The sequence below is a fragment of the Macaca mulatta genome, chromosome 13, assembly GCF_049350105.2.
Source record: "Macaca mulatta isolate MMU2019108-1 chromosome 13, T2T-MMU8v2.0, whole genome shotgun sequence".
NCBI lineage: Eukaryota > Metazoa > Chordata > Mammalia > Primates > Cercopithecidae > Macaca > Macaca mulatta.
This window is the reverse complement of record NC_133418.1, coordinates 15002155-15018789: the sequence shown is the minus strand read 5'-3', so window position 1 is coordinate 15018789 and position 16635 is coordinate 15002155. Positions and strand designations below refer to the sequence as shown.

Genomic DNA, 16635 nt, shown 5'->3' with positions numbered 1-16635 from the left:
CTGGAGTCTCACTCTGTTGCCCAGGCTGGAGTGCAGTGGCGAGATCTTGGCTCACTGCAACTTTCATCTTTTGGGTTCAAGCAATTCTCCTGCCTCAACCTCCTGAGTCCTCCTGGGACTACAGGTATGCACCACCACACCTGGCTAGTTTTTGTATTTTTGGTAGAGATAGGGTTTCGCCATGTTGTCCAGGCTGGTCTCAAACTCTTGACCTCAAGTGATCAGCCTCCCAAAGTGCTGGGATTACGGGTATGAGCCACCATGCCTGGCCAACAATAACGTTAAAAGACCTGTCTTAATGTGCTCAAGGAGCTGAGGGGTACATTGGACAAAGAGCTATAGAAAATAAGGAAAACAATGTTTGAACAAGGTGAGGATGTCAATAAAGAGAAAATATTTTTTAAAAAGTTATTAAACTAAAATATATAATAACTGAAATGAGAAATTTACTGGAGGGAATTAACAGTTTATTTGGGCATGAAAAAGAAGAAATCAGTGAACTTGAAGGTAGGACAACTGAAATTATTGAGTCTGAAAAGCAGAGAGGAAAGAGAATGAAGAAAAACAAAGCCTAAGGTATCTGTGGACTATGTTCAAATAGACCAATATATGCCTTGTGGGAATCCCAGAAAGAGAAGAGAAAGAGAAATGGATAAAAATGTATTTGAAAAATAATGTTTAAAAACTGCCCCAGTGTGATGAATTACATAAATCTATGCATCCGGGAAGTTCAATGAACTTCAAGTAGGATAAACTCGAAGAGATACACATCAAAACATGCAATCAAGCTATCAAAAGCCAAAGACAAAGACAAATGTTGAAAGCAAAAAAGAGAAATGACTTGTTATATACAAGGCATTCTCAACAATCTTAACAGTATATTCATCTTCAGAAATAATGGAGACTAGAAGGAAGTGGAAAGATATATTTAAAAAGCAGAATTATATATTTAGAGGAAAGGGAATAATATATTTAAATAACTGATATATTTACATGACATATTTAAAATGATATTATTTCTGTTAAAACTAGGCCAGAAAAGAAATTGAAGACATCCAAATGGGGAAGGATAAAATAAAACTACCTATTCACAGGTGACATGATCCTAATGTGGAGAATTCCAAAATAATTTAAGAAAAAAAGACTATAAAGGAGCTCATTAAATTTGCAGAGTATAAGATCAAATACAAAAATCAATTGTATTTCTATACACCAGCAAATCAGCACATTTACAATAGATTCTGAATGCCATTGAATTGTATACTTAAACATAGTTAAAATGGTAAATTTTATGTAACATATTTCATCACAATAACAGTGTTTTTTGTTTTAAGATGTAAACATCACCCAAGTTTGAAGATGTCATTCCATTTCATACTAAACTGGAGGGTGACTTCAAAAACTACTTTTCTTTACATTTTTTATTTGTATTCTAAGAGCACATAGCTAAAATACATGAGGTCTGGTCTGATAAAGATTATTCCACCTTTCAAAATAAAATTACTATTTTTTTTTTCCTTTTGTGAGAGAATTACATTATTCTGGCTCTGGGAGAGCTCATACAGTCTAGAATTTAGCTTTAAGTTAGACCTTGTCTAGTTCCATGCTATCCACTAAGGTACAGGAGAAAGTGAAATACTTTTCTGTTGTTTTTGACTTCTCAGGATGGAAAGTAACTTGGAACATCACATTTACATATAGATTATTTGCTTTGTATTTAGAACCCCCCCCCCTTGTAGTTTGACCTGTCCTACCCTTAGTCCTGGAACACCAACTGTATACGCTGCCTTTCCAGCCTTAGATAATTTGCTCTAGGGAGAGCCACCTGGTCCAATGAACATAACCATTCCAATTTTGAGCTAAGAGGCTGGAGATATTTGATCTTGAAGGCTGGAACTAAAGGACTGAATAGACCCAAAAGTGAAGGGTTCTGTTTTGAACCACATATAAATGTTAAGTGAGCAAATCCGCAGAGAGAAGCTGAGAGGAAACACAAGCAACCCTGAGAAATGGGAAGAACCCCCTCACTCCCAACAGCTCTCCAACACCCCACAAAGTGCAGCTCCCCTGCCTTCACTGTTCTTGGATTCTATGAGATGGATTCACTTAACATAAGCTCGTCTTTTTCACTTAACTTGTTCAACTAATTTCTAGTCCTTGCACTAAAATAATCTGAACAGAACATATTAAGATAAACACAAATATATTTTGGTTTAAGTTGTAAATTACGCATGGCTTTTACAACTTTAAAGACATTGTGTGTTTGCGGAGGGTAATTTCGTACTACCTTCCTTTATCACCTTAAGGATAAATATTTAGTCTCCTCAGTCATTCTGAGTATTTTGGAGAAATCAAATAAGAAATATTGAAAGTCTAACCATTCAGAGTGCTAACATCTCCTCTACAAAATCTCCAGCAAATAGTCACGCAGCGTCCACATGAATTTCTCCAACGCCACATGGCACACAATGTTCTCCTCCCTGAGGGAAGCGGTATCTTCCATCTCAATGATGGTGAGCTCAGATCAAGTAGAAGCAACATAGCCAGTCTTCCACTTGAGGAGCCAGCTTTGCGTCTCGGGGGTGGTTTGCCTTTATGCTGCAGCAAAACATATGACAGTTAGAACCTTCCAAATACACACGTAAACTGACTTCAACTTTAACATACCTTTTGAAAATTGCATATGGTTTGCATAGTATGTTGTCGGCACAATCATAAAAAATTCTCATCAGATAAACTGGGCTTGCCACCTCATCCATATTGCTTGCCAACCTGGAAGGATACTTAGCAAAACTTAAAAAGTTGTATCCCAGCAGACTTAAGCAAGAAGGTTCCTCACTGCTGGTCTGACAGCAGCAGCAAAAGGAAGTGTAAATCATTATTCACAGTGTTGTGTATATAAGAAAATAACTGTATGACAGCACTGTGGAGTGAGAGCTGTAAAGGGAGGAAGCTCAGAATAAATAACAATAATGCAATTAGCCTGGAGGTCCCTTCTTCTGTTGAAGAAGAAATTAATCACATACTTCTAAGCATCAAAGATGCCATCACCCAACCCACGCAACTGATGGAAACAGCTTTTGTTCCCTCCCCACAGTTTGTAGTTATGACATTTCAAAAGACAGAACTGTCAAGGAGAGTCACGTTTGTGGAGTACCAGATTCCTCATGGTAATCTTCATGATAAAGTGAGGCAAGCGCTCCTAAGCAGATGCCTAGGCTGAGAATGCCTGAGAAGGGTTGTGTCATGATCCTCCCAACCCCGGATGCCTGGATGGGGTGACGGTCCGGGTGCTTTGGGTGGGTCAGCCCTCTTCTGGATGGCAGGCTTGATGCTGGTTATTAACTTATCTTAAAAGCAAAGCAGATTCTGTCAAGGCACTAGTTTCCTTTCTAATGAGGCATCAAATAAATGTTCTTGCGTGGAGGCATTTCTCTAAGTCATGTAATGTTCTTTGTACTTCTCATGTAATTACACTCAAGAAAGAAGTGCCCGGGTTTGTGAGGGAAGACAAGTCATTATTTTCATTCCTGGGAGACATGAAATTTTCATCTAATTTTTTTCTGACTTGATCCTACCACAGATTTCTGGTGGTGACCAATGACATAAAGAGAGGCTCCCTAGACACTTCCTCTACTGCACAGATGCCATCTGGCTTCTGCTCTTCTCTCTCTCTCTCTACCACTCCACCTCACTTTGCAAGTTCTACCGATTGAAAAGATGTGCCAAGCTGGAAAATTAAAATTCTTCTGTATCTGCATTATTAGTTAGAAAGTAGAAATGACAACTTTGATTACCTGCTATACTTCTATAAGGAAAAACCCACGTAAACACTATATACAAGAAATTCTTTCTCCAGCCGGCAAGGGTGTGCAAGGCAGCAATGAGGCTGGGTAATGGTGGGAAGACAGGCATGGAAATGAGGAAGGGAAAAGCCTAAGGGAGTTAAACAAAAAAAAAGTATCTCTTAGTACACCCCTCACGCAAGAGTACTCCATGGATTATAGATTTAACATTCATGGATCTTGTATCCTTATTCTCAATTCCCCACCACAGAAATAATGGCAATCCCTCTCACAAATCAGGACTCTTACAGTTAAATATTTAAGAATGAGACATAAAGAATTTTGGACAGAAGGGAATTTTAGGAATAAATTACTCCTTTAAAATTCATCAAAAGCGCCTGGTCTATAAGTTATAAATTTGGGGCTTATTTGTAGGTAGAAGGTCAACTCACTTTAAAATGCAAACCCTCCTATCATTTTTGTGTAGTTCATGGGAAGAATTATTTTTATTCTCATAAGAAGAAATGGAGAAAAATAGGGGCTTTGTCTATGCCCCAGGTAAAATGTGGAAAATCTCAGTTCATCACTCAGCTGCTGGAGGACAGCTGAACATGCAGCACCAGGCAGGTAAATATTAAGATGTTTTCCTGGCCAGGCATGGTGGCTCACGCCTGTAATCCCAGCACTTTGGGAGGTCGAGATGGGCAGATCACGAGGTCAGGAGTTCGAGGCCAGCTTGGCCAACATGGTGAAACCTCTACTGAAAACACAAAAATTAGCTGGGCGTGGTGGCATGGACCTCTAATCCCAGCTACTAAGGAGACTGAGGTAGGAGAATTGCTTGAACCCGAGAGGCAGAGACTGCAGTGAGCCAAGATTGTGTCACTGCACTCCAGCCTGGGTAACAGAGTGAGGTTCCATCTAAAAAAAAAAAAAAATGTTTCCTAACAGTTCCATCCAAATCCTTTGCTCCTGTGGAGACCCTACCTTAATACCTTAATAACTTTTGTAAGCCTTCTCAGCATGATCTCCTCTTTATACATAGCTCTGAAATTATTCAGTAGCAATAATGTCAGTAGCTTTCATTTATTAAGTGCTACTTGCTTGGTGTTTATCACACATTTCTTCAAAGACACACATCATCCAAGATAAATCTGCTTCATTGTATGGAGAAGTCAGAAAGAGGATAAACACGACCCCACATCATAGATCTAGGAGTGGCAGAGCCCAGGCTGCATCTACACAGAAACCCCCACTCTCCGCCCAGCCTGCTCACCAAATTCTTAACAATCAAAGAGAATTAGCTCAGACAAAATTATTTATTAAGAAGCTGCTCAGTTTGGAAGGGTAGGAATTAATTTTACTTCAGAGACATACTTTTTTCTGTTTAAGTGTTCTTTGGGATGTAATCTTTTGATGTTCCTACAATCTTGGTATTTTGAATACAGTTCAGTATAGTGGGTACAAGTGTAGAGTTTGGAGACAAACATATTTTGCTGTAGTTTGAATTCAGCACCTGTACCTGTACCTGGGCCAGTAACTAAACCTTCATGATCTTCAGGTTTCTCATGAGTAAAATGAGTATATCAATCAAACCACCTCATTGAGTTGTTGGGGTGATTAAATAAATTAGTGCACATAAAATTATGTTGTGCACAATAAACTGTCATCAGATATTATTATTGTCCTAATGTGATTATTAAAATAGCTGTTTTTGGTTATTGCCATCAGTTTGTATGCAAGTTTGGAAGAGGTTGTGTTCTTTTAGTCCTGTATTGATAAAGATCAGGGTAAGCCTTTCCCTGAAGACATGCTGTCCAAAACTTTGAGTCTGATCACCATTCCACTGGAATATATGTATTCTTTTGCTGATAATCTACTCTTATATAAGTTCACATGATTTAGCTATCTCTACTGAACCAGTATCCCGTTGGGTTTTTAATGCATATGCAGATTACTCTTTCTGCATTTGTTAGGAATGTATTGGCTTGACTTAATCATTGCCTTCCCTGAAATACTTGATCCTAAGGGAATTTGCCTCACCCCCCAGGCCCCGCTACCTAAATGACCACATTATGTATACCACAACCCAGAATCTCCAAAGATTTGTGGACCAACAGGTGTCCCTTGATGAAAGGGAAGAACATATAGATTATGGTTGTTCACCTAATTAGTGCTGATTTGAAGCGGTGAGTTGGTCTAAAAGCAACACAACCACAACTGTATTAGCAAATGTGTAGCACCCCAGACTCCTCCCCACACCCACTCCTTAGGTATCTCTTGACCCCTTAATTCCTTCCTCTGTGCAGAGGGCTTTGCCTTTGTCAAAATAGTTCCTTTATTCTTTTGTGATGAAGAACTGAGAAAATGGACAAGGAATTGAAAGAAAAAAAAATCTACGCAGATGGATCTCCGGTACCCCATAGGATTCTTTAAATCTCGTGCAGCTCCTTTAAAAGGTGTACTTTTGGCTTTATAGAAACTCTTACAGGGAACACAGTCAAAAGAGTGTTGGAAAAAATAACAGGCAGGAACGACAACTTACCCTCATTTCCTGCCCTGGCAATAGAGTAATACAGCCGCTCACAAGCTTCCATTCTAGTGTCCTTCTTGCCTAAAATAGTAACTTTCTTTCTTTCTCTCAATTGTAAATTTGTTTTATCAGTTTTGTCTGATGAGACCCTCTGTAATGATGCAATCTTAGATTTAAAATTTATTTTCAGTCTTACCTGAGTAATCAAGAGCTTACCTGAAAAGCTTCTCTTGTAACAAGAGAAAATAGCGGTATTTATTTGTTGAGAAGCAAAAAGCAGAAAGAGGTGAGCATCAAGAAACAGAAAGAGAGAGACAGAGGCAAAAAGAAAATTCATAAGCTGGAAACATATCAAAGGTCCTGAACACAGAACTTACAAACCGTGTGACCTGCTTAAAAATCAATTAACTCTCTGGACATTTAGGGCGTTTTGTTAAATTTTTCTCTATCAGTCCAAATGGACAGTTTTATTTAGTAAAATAAATCAATGCCTCTACCTCCGCTGCAGTCAGCCTGAGAAACAGTGGAACTGACTCTTGAAGAACGCCAACAGTAATCAACTCCTGACATAATTTCTATTTATTCTTTCTCCTCCCCCTCCTTTTGATTAAGCACTGTTTTGAATTTTGAAAAGAGCTTCATGAATCATTCTGTGGCTGCTTAATATTAATAGTAATGGGATTTATTCCACTGAAATGGGTTCATTATCATGCCAGCTGCCAGGCTTGCATCTCCAAAGAGGTTTCTGGAAATAGACTCTTCTAAATACCTTTCTTGCAAGAGAACTGCAGATTAAACTGGGAAAATATACAAATATTGCCCAACTTTACACTCAGATCAACACGATCTGACAACAATTGAAGCTTATCTAAACACTCACAGCAGTGTCCCTTACACTCCCTCTACGGATTTCTTTCGGTTCTCTGTCTCTCCCTGAAACTTTCTCACTTCTATATCTTACTCACTACCTCCTCACCATTCAGTGATCTTTCAGCCTACCCAAATCATGTCTCTTCCATAAAGCCTTGCTTATTCTCTCTAGTCGGAAATAATTTCTTCCTACCTTGTGCACATTTGTGGCATTTGAATCTGTCTTTTCTAGAACATTCTAAGCTCCTTGAAGATGGGACTGTATCCCTGTAGCAGCGCTTAGCACATCACCTGGGGCAGAGCCGTCATTCAGCACATTGTGTTGAGATCCCTGGGTCGTCTATGGAGTCCCCAGACTCTGTGACTGGCACCAAGCATGTCATGCAGCGTAGAATCTAGCATGTGACATTTTAGGTAAATTATTCTAAATTGGGCAAACTAGAATTAAATTTCACATACAAACAAACAGGTAAAAACATAACTTAGAGACACTATTGAGCCTATCCACTGAGTTTAAGAAAATCTTCCAAAATGGAAGGTCACAAGAGGAAGACTAAGTTGATTCATAAATTAGCAAATAGGGTAAAGAGTCTTCATCTCCTTTGGATACCATAGGACTTGTTGCTTAATTATGTGCATGCTTATTGCCCGGTTGAAAGTTCCCCAAGGCAGAGACCATGTGACCATGCTGGGCACTATGGTAGGTATTATTTGAATTACAATGATAGTTTCCAATAATTATATATTTTTATAAATTAGTGATGGCCAGATTGGAAAAAAAAGAGAAAGAAAAGAGAAGCAGATAGGAACTACACAGCTCTGACAAATTCAAATTTAAACATAATCATTTTTCCTTAGATGTTCTTTACTCTAAGCATTAGGTTTCTTTTTTTTTTTTTTTTTTCTTTTTAAGAGAAAGAGTGTCACTCTGTTACCCAGGCTGCAGTGCAGTGGCATGATCTTAGCTCATTGCAACTCCCACCTCCCAGGCTCAAATGATTTTCCCACCGCGGCCTCCAAAGTAGGTGGGACTACAGGTGCACGCCACCACACTCAGCTAATTTTTCCATTTTTTGTAGAGATGAGGTCTCCCTATATTGCCCAGGCTGATCTTGAATTCCTGGGCTCAAGCAGTCCTCCCACTTGGCCTCCCAAAGTGCTGGGATTACGGGCATGAACGACTGCACCCAGCCCCAAAACGTTTCTTGACAAGCTACAGACTAACATGTGTTTGCATGTGTATATATGAGTGTGTATACAAATCCAATTGCATCTAAAATATATAAGAAGAACCGAAGACTAAGAGGAGCTCTTTGTCCATTGTGCAAATCTGAATCTTTCTATAGTAAGCTGGCTCTCTGTGGCACTTGCCCATATCCATTTCCAGGTTCAGTGCTCTTTCCAAGGGAAGGGAGAGATGGTTTGTTCTTTGCAGAGAAGCATTTGCCTGGCTTAGCCTGACCCATGTTTAGAGAGACTACACAGCAGGGAGAATGCCAGATGGCAGCTGGGTTGGGAAACCTAGATTTCAAAGGGCAAGTATGAGGGAATCGCCAAAATTCTGCTACTAGAACAAGTAGAACAGACTGAGCAGCTGGTCAGGCCCTAGGCGATGGCTAAGGAGGCCAGGTTGGTATCTGGTCCCCTCTTTCTCCAAGGAAAAAAAGACTCTGCTATCCTCTGATGCCATAATCCTTCTCTGATTGTTTCTGTTTGTCTTACATTCTGGGGAGAAAAGTCTTCTACTTAATAAAATGTTTTTTAAGCAACCTTTATGCAAACTCTTCTAACAACATTGAAACATCTAGTGGCACTCAGCAAAGTACCCATTTGCTCTTTTCTTTTAGTGTCTCTTCCTTCTGTCCTGATTTCTTCCTACTTAGAGATCAAAAGATTGATCTTCTTCAAATCTTATCCCATCTCTTTGATCCGCTCCTCTTCTTTCCCTCCATTTATTTCTGTCAATAGAAACAAACAAAAAAAATGGAGAGAGAGAGAGAAAGAAAGAAGAAAAGCAACAGGAGGAAAAGGAAGGAGGGAGAAGGCCTTCCTACAGAGGTTAGGGAGAAAGGGAGGGAAATGAGGAGAAGGAGCTGATGGAAACTTTGGAGCATACTTGGTTGTCTTTTGCCATAAATCTTACAGCACTCATTCTACTGGGTTTGCTATTTCTTGGATTTTTAAAAATGTTCTTGTTGAATAAATCATTGCAGAGATAAAATGACTATTTGTATTGAATTCTGTCTTTTGAATGCAATATTATTTATTCACTGTCCAGAGAGATTCACTACATCGAATCTTTGTGTTCTTTCCTTATCTGATGAACCATGACGACCCAGTGAGATCAACACTATCATTTTCAGCTCTGATAGGAGAGAAACAGTAGGTGTTAATACCAGGAATTGTAGTCTACTCCACAGGAGGGGTGAGAATTGTGGGAATTTGGGTCCAAGATAGGGAACTCCTGAAACAATTCTCCTGACCTCTTCTGGGAAGCTGGGAAACCCTGCCAAAGGCCTGCCAAGCGCTTCCTATAGGCAGAAGTCCACCTTGCCCAGGCTTATGCCAGTTCTATGTAAGACAGCTGCTTAAGCGAGCACTGTCCTGGAAGAACAGTCTACCCCAGTCAAAGTAGTAAGTAGGCTGTGCCCTTAGGGTGACTGTATTCAATCATTTGGCTCAATCCGGCACAAGGAAAATGAATGAAGACAGAAACAAAAAATTAAGAACAAAAACATAGAATCCAAAATAAAGTAAAACTCAGCAAATACTTTACCGGCATAGTTTTAAATGGCCTAAATATATTCCACTTATTTCTGCAAAATCTAAGATAAATTTTTAATTTATGATTATCATATACTCAATGGTTACATGTTCATATCTGCTGACTTTTAAGCAATAAAGTGTTTTTCCAGATGATTAGAGAACAGAGGTGTAAAATTTCTCAAAGGAACTTAATGAGGTGGTTACTTAAGAAAAACTAATGATAATGATGAGAATTTTAGTAGCAATGAGTAAACACCTGCAAAGCCCTGAGAACATCAAATTCAAAATTGCTAAATGGGAGCTCAGTATGGATTCTGAGTCCAGAGAATAAACAGAGCCTCATCTCAGGTACAGAGGTAAATGTGGGATGGACACACAGGACAGAAGACAGCAAGCTAACAAAAGGGTCTCCAAAGATACAGATTATGCTCAACTGAAAGGGGCAGGTTTGGGATTTTCAGCTACTAGTTCTGGAGCAACTCACACTGTGGTTAAATAATTCCAAAGACCTAAGGAAGGCTGAGCATGATGGCTCAGCCAGATGGCATAAAGGCTCAGATGCCTTTAATGCCAGCACTTTGGAAAGCCAAGGCAGGTTTGAGACCATCCTGGAATCCCAGAGATGGAACCCCATCTCTACATAAAATACACACACACACACACACACACACACAATTAGCCAGGCATGGTAGCACATGCCTGTACTCCCAGTTACCAGAGAGACTGAGGTGGGAGGATCAATTGAGCCAAAGAGGTCAAGACTGCAGTGAGCCACGATTGCACCCCTGCATTCCAGCCTGGGTGACAGAGCAAGAGTCTGTCTACTTGAAGGAATGGCTGAGTAGGTAATACAATGTTTAACAGCACAGACTCCAGGGCTAGGTATCTGGGTTCAAGTCTTTCTTCTGACACGTAGCAGCTGTGTGATCTCCAGCTAGTCACTTAACTTCTCCATGCCTCAGTTTCCTCATCTGTAAAAGGTGAGTAACAATAATAATAACACAGAATTGCTGATGAATTAAATGAGATAAGGCATAGAAAGCATAAAGTTCAGGGCCTGACACAGTAAACAATACTAAGTGTTTACCATGGGCAAGGTACGGGGCGATGCAGAGAAGATGAAGAAGTTCCAGTCATTGTCCTCAGGGGAACCTAAGAGAAAATGCATGATGCACAAAATCACAGGGTGCTTTGAGAAGTTGGAGGACAGCACCCTGATAAGAGAAGGCTGCATCTAAGCTGGGTTTGAAGGGCAAGCAATAGAACTGCTGTACCCTTGGTAAAATTATTAGAATCCACTTAGTAGCCAATCTTGTTGATGACTCTAGAAATTAAAACCGTAGAGGTCAAAGATAAGTGTAGTGGTAGCATATCTAATAAATGTGAGTTCTTACCTGGCTTTATGTTATCAGTGAGCTCCAGAAGACTATGCATAAATCAAATCAGGTTTTAAATGCTCTAGAAGAATTCAGGATGAAAGGGACATTACATTTAGAAGAAATTGTCTCTACTGGAAAAAGACTTACACGATGAGTCATTTGTAGAATGGTTATGTAATTCCTCACATACCTGAAATTCCTGCTGTCTTTCCTCTCATCCATCCAAACCTTATCCACTGCCAGGTCTCCTATAAGTGTCTATTTTACCATTAAACTTACCCTGAGCACCACAGCTAGTGGAACTGTCTCCTTTCTGCACACTCACAAAGCCCTTACCCTCTCTTCAGCTCTGTGTTCCTCTGTACCGACTGGTTTGTATTTTAATTTGATGTGTGTGTGCATATTTTTCACGCTCCCTGAGCCCAGGGACCTTCTCCTGCATTCCTCTGTGCTCCTACGGTGCTTAGCAATGTGGATTGGGTATGAGGCACTCAATGTATGTCGGTAGGTGAAATTCAGATCTTCAGGAATGAGATTTACTTCCCATGACTCAAACTGGTTGCTTAAGAGAAATTATAGATCCCAACTCTAACTTCGAGAGATGAAATGATCATTTGTATCCAGCCTCAAATGCTACAAGAGAGGATAATTTTTATAAGGAGAAGGGAGAACTGAAATACCAACCTCTTAGTAAACAAGAAAAGTCCGTCTGAGTGCCTCAGGCATCTAACACTGAAGAAAAGCAAAAAGAGATGAGGAAAGAGAAGAGTATGTGTATGTGTGTGTGAATAAATGTAATTAGCTCACCTTCCACGTGAAGGTCTGGGAGAATGTGATGACTGTCATTAATGTTTCTTCTTCCTGTCACAAGAAGGAAGAGAAATCCTACAAGAGTCACTATCTCTACCACACTGCAAAAATGGTAGCCTACCGGGGGATTCCAAACACACGGCCTTCTACAAGGCCATCTAGTAGAAGAAATTTATTTAAAGACATGTATGTAAAATAAAGTTTGATGGTAGTTATTAAAGGAATCTAATACAGAATCAGGCTGTAGTCAAAGGTTCCATGGGTGCACAGGACATCTTAGCCATTATAGATCGTCTTGTACAAACACCTTATTTTTATTCCACACATGATTAAGCACCTTTAGCTAAGTTGCCTTGGGAAAGCGCCTTAGAAAAATGTTCCCTTCTCACCAAATACAAGCTCCTGTGATCATTATCCTGTATGAAATATGCATGTGAAGCGTTTAATACCATAGAGACCTTGAAAGCTGTCTATATTGCTTGTTCTACCTTAAGTTTCTCAATGAATAACATTTGATTGATTCTTTTAATTCAATATTTGTACCAATTCAGGAATATTAGCACCTTGGTACTTGAATAAATCTGGATAACAGAGTAGTCACGTAAATAGGGAGTATCCACTTGCTGGTGGAGGGAAAATTGATTTTACCAATATTCCATGGCTCTGGGGAAATCATAACTCCTGATAGGAAGTTTTGGGGTTGTGAAGGCACAGGTCTGAGAATTTTGTGGAAGGTGTCTTTCTAATCAGCCTCATAACAGAGCCATTAAATACATTGCCTTAGGATAGGACTGTCAACCACAAGTCTTTCTCAAAATGGCCATACTTTCCCCTGAGTACCTCTCTGCAGCACTCTTCCACACACAGCCCAGAATGTCAGAAATGCAGTGTGGTTGTAACATTTAATATTAGCCAATTAACCGGACATGGCCCAGTGCTCTCCCTCTGGCCCCCACACGCAGCTGCTCTCCCTCTGGCCCCACCAGGAAAGAAAGTTCTGAACTTTCTAACTCACTGAACCTCACAGTTTCTCTTTCTAGATCCATCATTCCTGGATACCCATAGTCTTTCTCCATCTGAGAAGAGTTCAGGTCAAAGCTTCCTTAGCCTTGTTTTGGTGCCTTTCAACATTCTGCAGAACTGAGATTTTTATCCCCAACAATACAACTTTTGTCAATTAACAGCTTAAGTTATCTATTAGTCTTTCTTATCTCTGTTTTACTTTTTATTTTAATTTTTCTGACATACCAACTACTTCATTACTTCTTTTTTTTTTTTTTTTTTTTTTTTTTTTTGAGACAGAGTTTCGCTCTGTCGCCCAGGCTGGAGTGCAGTGGCCAGATCTCGGCTCACTGCAAGCTCCGCCTCCCGGGTTTACGCCATTCTCCTGCCTCAGCCTCCCGAATAGCTGGGACTACAGGCGCCTGCCAGCGCGCTCGGCAAATTTTTGTATTTTTAGTAGAGAGGGGGTTTCACCGTGTTAGCCAGGATGGTCTCGATCTCCTGACCTCGTGATCCACCCGTCTTGGCCTCCCAAAGTGCTGGGATTACAGGCTTGAGCCACCGCGCCTGGCCTACTACTTCATTACTTCTATATCTCTCAGCTCACTCTGTATGCTCTCTGCTCTTACTGAATCTCTGGTTTCTGTAAAGACATCAAGTACCTCTGGACCTGATGCTCTTAGGACTGGAGCCTTAAATCTGCCCTCGCTCAGGATGCATCACTTCCCTCCCTGTCCACTGCTCTCACTAGGGATATAAATCCTCTCATCTCTGGCTTTCCTATGTTTCTTTTATGGAAGCAGTTGCGTGGATATTAAACCTGCAACACTTCTCCTTTTGTTAACGTTTTTAACTCAAGGCAGCTTTCAATCACAATGTTTTTGGATACTTAGGAATTTTCTGGGAAGGGATAATGAGCCAGGAGGTAAGGTACTACAGACATACATCTCAAAATTCCAATTCAGTCCCCTTATTCATGAGAAAGTAGCCTCAATTATTAGCATGTCAGATGCAGTGGTGTCTTAGACTTCAAACAACAAATCTGTGTAGTATTGCAGTCTCCTTTGAATTTGCAGATAATCTATGCACACACTTTAATCTCTAGAGTACATATATGGCATAATACAGTGTAAATGCTGTGTAAATAATTGTTATTTAAATTTTTATTTATACTGTTTTTATTGTTTTTGTTATTTTTTTCAAGTATTTTTGATCTGTGACTGGTTGAATCTGCACATATATTACAGAACCTGAGGATATGAAGCACCAACTATATAAAATCAATGTGTAAATAAATGCTTCATGGAAATATAATGCGTGTGTATATTCATGTATATATGTATATAGGTATGTGTGTATACACATATAAATACAGAGAGAGAAGTGCACGGACCATGTGTGTATGCCTCACAGTGAATTATCAAAAAGTGATCACACTTATAACCACGACACTGGTCACGAAACAGGACATAATTAACATCCAGATATATCTCTTTGCACACCTTCCTCTAGCAACTAACCCATCCCCCACTTCCAAAAGTAAACAAACATTAGTCATGTCTTTTTTTTTTTTTTTTTTTTTTTGCCATTACACAGAGGATAATGCAATAGGAGTCATTTGTCTCTGACTTTTTTTTTGTTGCTCAACATTACATTGCAAAAATTATCCATGTTCCTTTGCACAGCAATTGTTTATTTTCATTGCAGCGTAATATGCTTCTGTATAGTAATAGCACAGCATATTGATCCTACTGGCTTGTTTCCAGTATTTGCCTACTTTGAATAATGGCATAAGCTCAGCAGTCTCTGAGAGAACGCTCAATGATCGCTGCTTCCTAATCGTCACGCTCTTTGTGGAGCTGCCTCCTGAAGGACTGGCATTTTCTTGATCACTCTTGCTGGTTCACTTGGGAAGGAAAGCCAGCTGCTATGTTGCGGACTGCTCTGTGGATAGCTCCATGGAGAGAGAAGCAAGGGTGATCTCTGGTGCATATTCCACAAGGAACTGAATCTTACCACCAATGTTGTGAGTGAGCTTGGAAGCAAATCCTCCCAAAATCCAGCCTTTGAAGAAAGACCATGATCAGCCTTCAGACAAGACCAATGCTTTGCTGGAACCTCATGAGAGACCTTGAGCTGAAGGCTCCCAGGTGCACGGCACACAAATTCCTGAACCACAGTTGTGAGATAATAAATGTTTATTATTGTAATCTGCTAAGTTGGGAGGGGAACTGTAATTTGTTACTAATCTAGTTATTTAAATGTTTTGTACCTATTTTATGTGAACAGTTGTATTAGATATAAACCAAGGAATGGCATTGCTAGGTTCAGCTTTATTGTATCCTGACAGTTTTCCAAAACAGCTGAAGCAATTTATTCTCCCTAACACCAAATATCAGTTCTAGTCCCTCTGCAACTTTACCAATGGCTGGCATTGTCAGGTCTTTTTATTTTAGTAATTGTGATAGATGGGCATGGGCACCTTTTGATTTCTTTTTTTAATTATTTTTATTTTTTATTTTTTATTTTGAGATGAAGCCTTGCTCTGTCACCTAGGCTAGAGAGCAGTAGCATGATCTCGGCTCACTGCAAATTCCGCCTCCTGGATTCAAGTAGTCCTTCCACCTCAGCCTCCAGAGTAGCCGGGATTACAGGCATGTGCCACCACACCTAGCTAATTTTTTTTTTTTTTTTTGTATTTTTAGTAGAGATAAGGCTTCACCATGTTGGCCAGGCTGGTCTCAAACTCCTAACCTCAAGTGATCTGCCAGCCTTGGTTCCCAAAAGTGCTGGGATTACAGGTGTCAGTCACTGTGCCAGACCAGCAGGGGTGTCTTATTAAGTTTCCCAAAAACAATAATGTTGAGCACCTTTTCATATAATTGTGGGACATCTGGATATCTTATCTTATGCAGTGCCTACTTCTCTACTGAGTTATGTGTCTTCTTTTCTTATTGATGTGAAATAACTCTGTTTCTATTTTGCATATAGGGTCTTTGTTATTTGCGTAGTTTGCAGATACTGTCTCCCTAACTAACATGGTCTTTCTACTTCCTTAATGGGGTATTTAGATGGATGTAAGGTTTTTTTGTTTTGTTTTTTCTTTTCAAGACAGAATTTCACTCTTGTCACCCAGGCTGGAGTGCAATGGCAGGATCTCAGCTCACTGCAACCTCTGCCTCCCAGGTTCAAGCAATTCTACTGCCTCAGCCTCTGAAGTAGCTGGGATTTCAGGCACACGCCACCATGCCCTGCTAATTTTTGTATTTTTAGTAGAGACAGGTTTTCACCATATTGGCCAGGCTGGTCTGGAACTCCTGACCTCAGGTGATCCACCCACCTCGGCCTCCCAGTGCTGGGATTACAGGTGTGAGCCACCGTGCCTGGTGGTGTAAGTTTTTAATTTTAATGTTGTACAGTTTATCTTTTATAATCAGTATTTTTATGTCCTGTTACATCCTCTACTTCAAGGTTATGAAGCTATTTTCCT

At 39.9% G+C, this 16635-nt stretch overlaps 1 long non-coding RNA gene across 1 annotated transcript in view; it reads right to left on the bottom strand.

The window, feature by feature from the left end:
- Positions 1 to 295: 295 nt before the first annotated feature.
- The window catches only part of LOC144333987 (uncharacterized), a 31388-nt gene continuing 15048 nt past the window's right edge, over positions 296 to 16635 (bottom strand). The window contains exon 4 of the long non-coding RNA XR_013403134.1: positions 296 to 2598. This is a non-coding gene — a long non-coding RNA (uncharacterized LOC144333987). The remainder of the gene's footprint in view (positions 2599 to 16635) is intronic.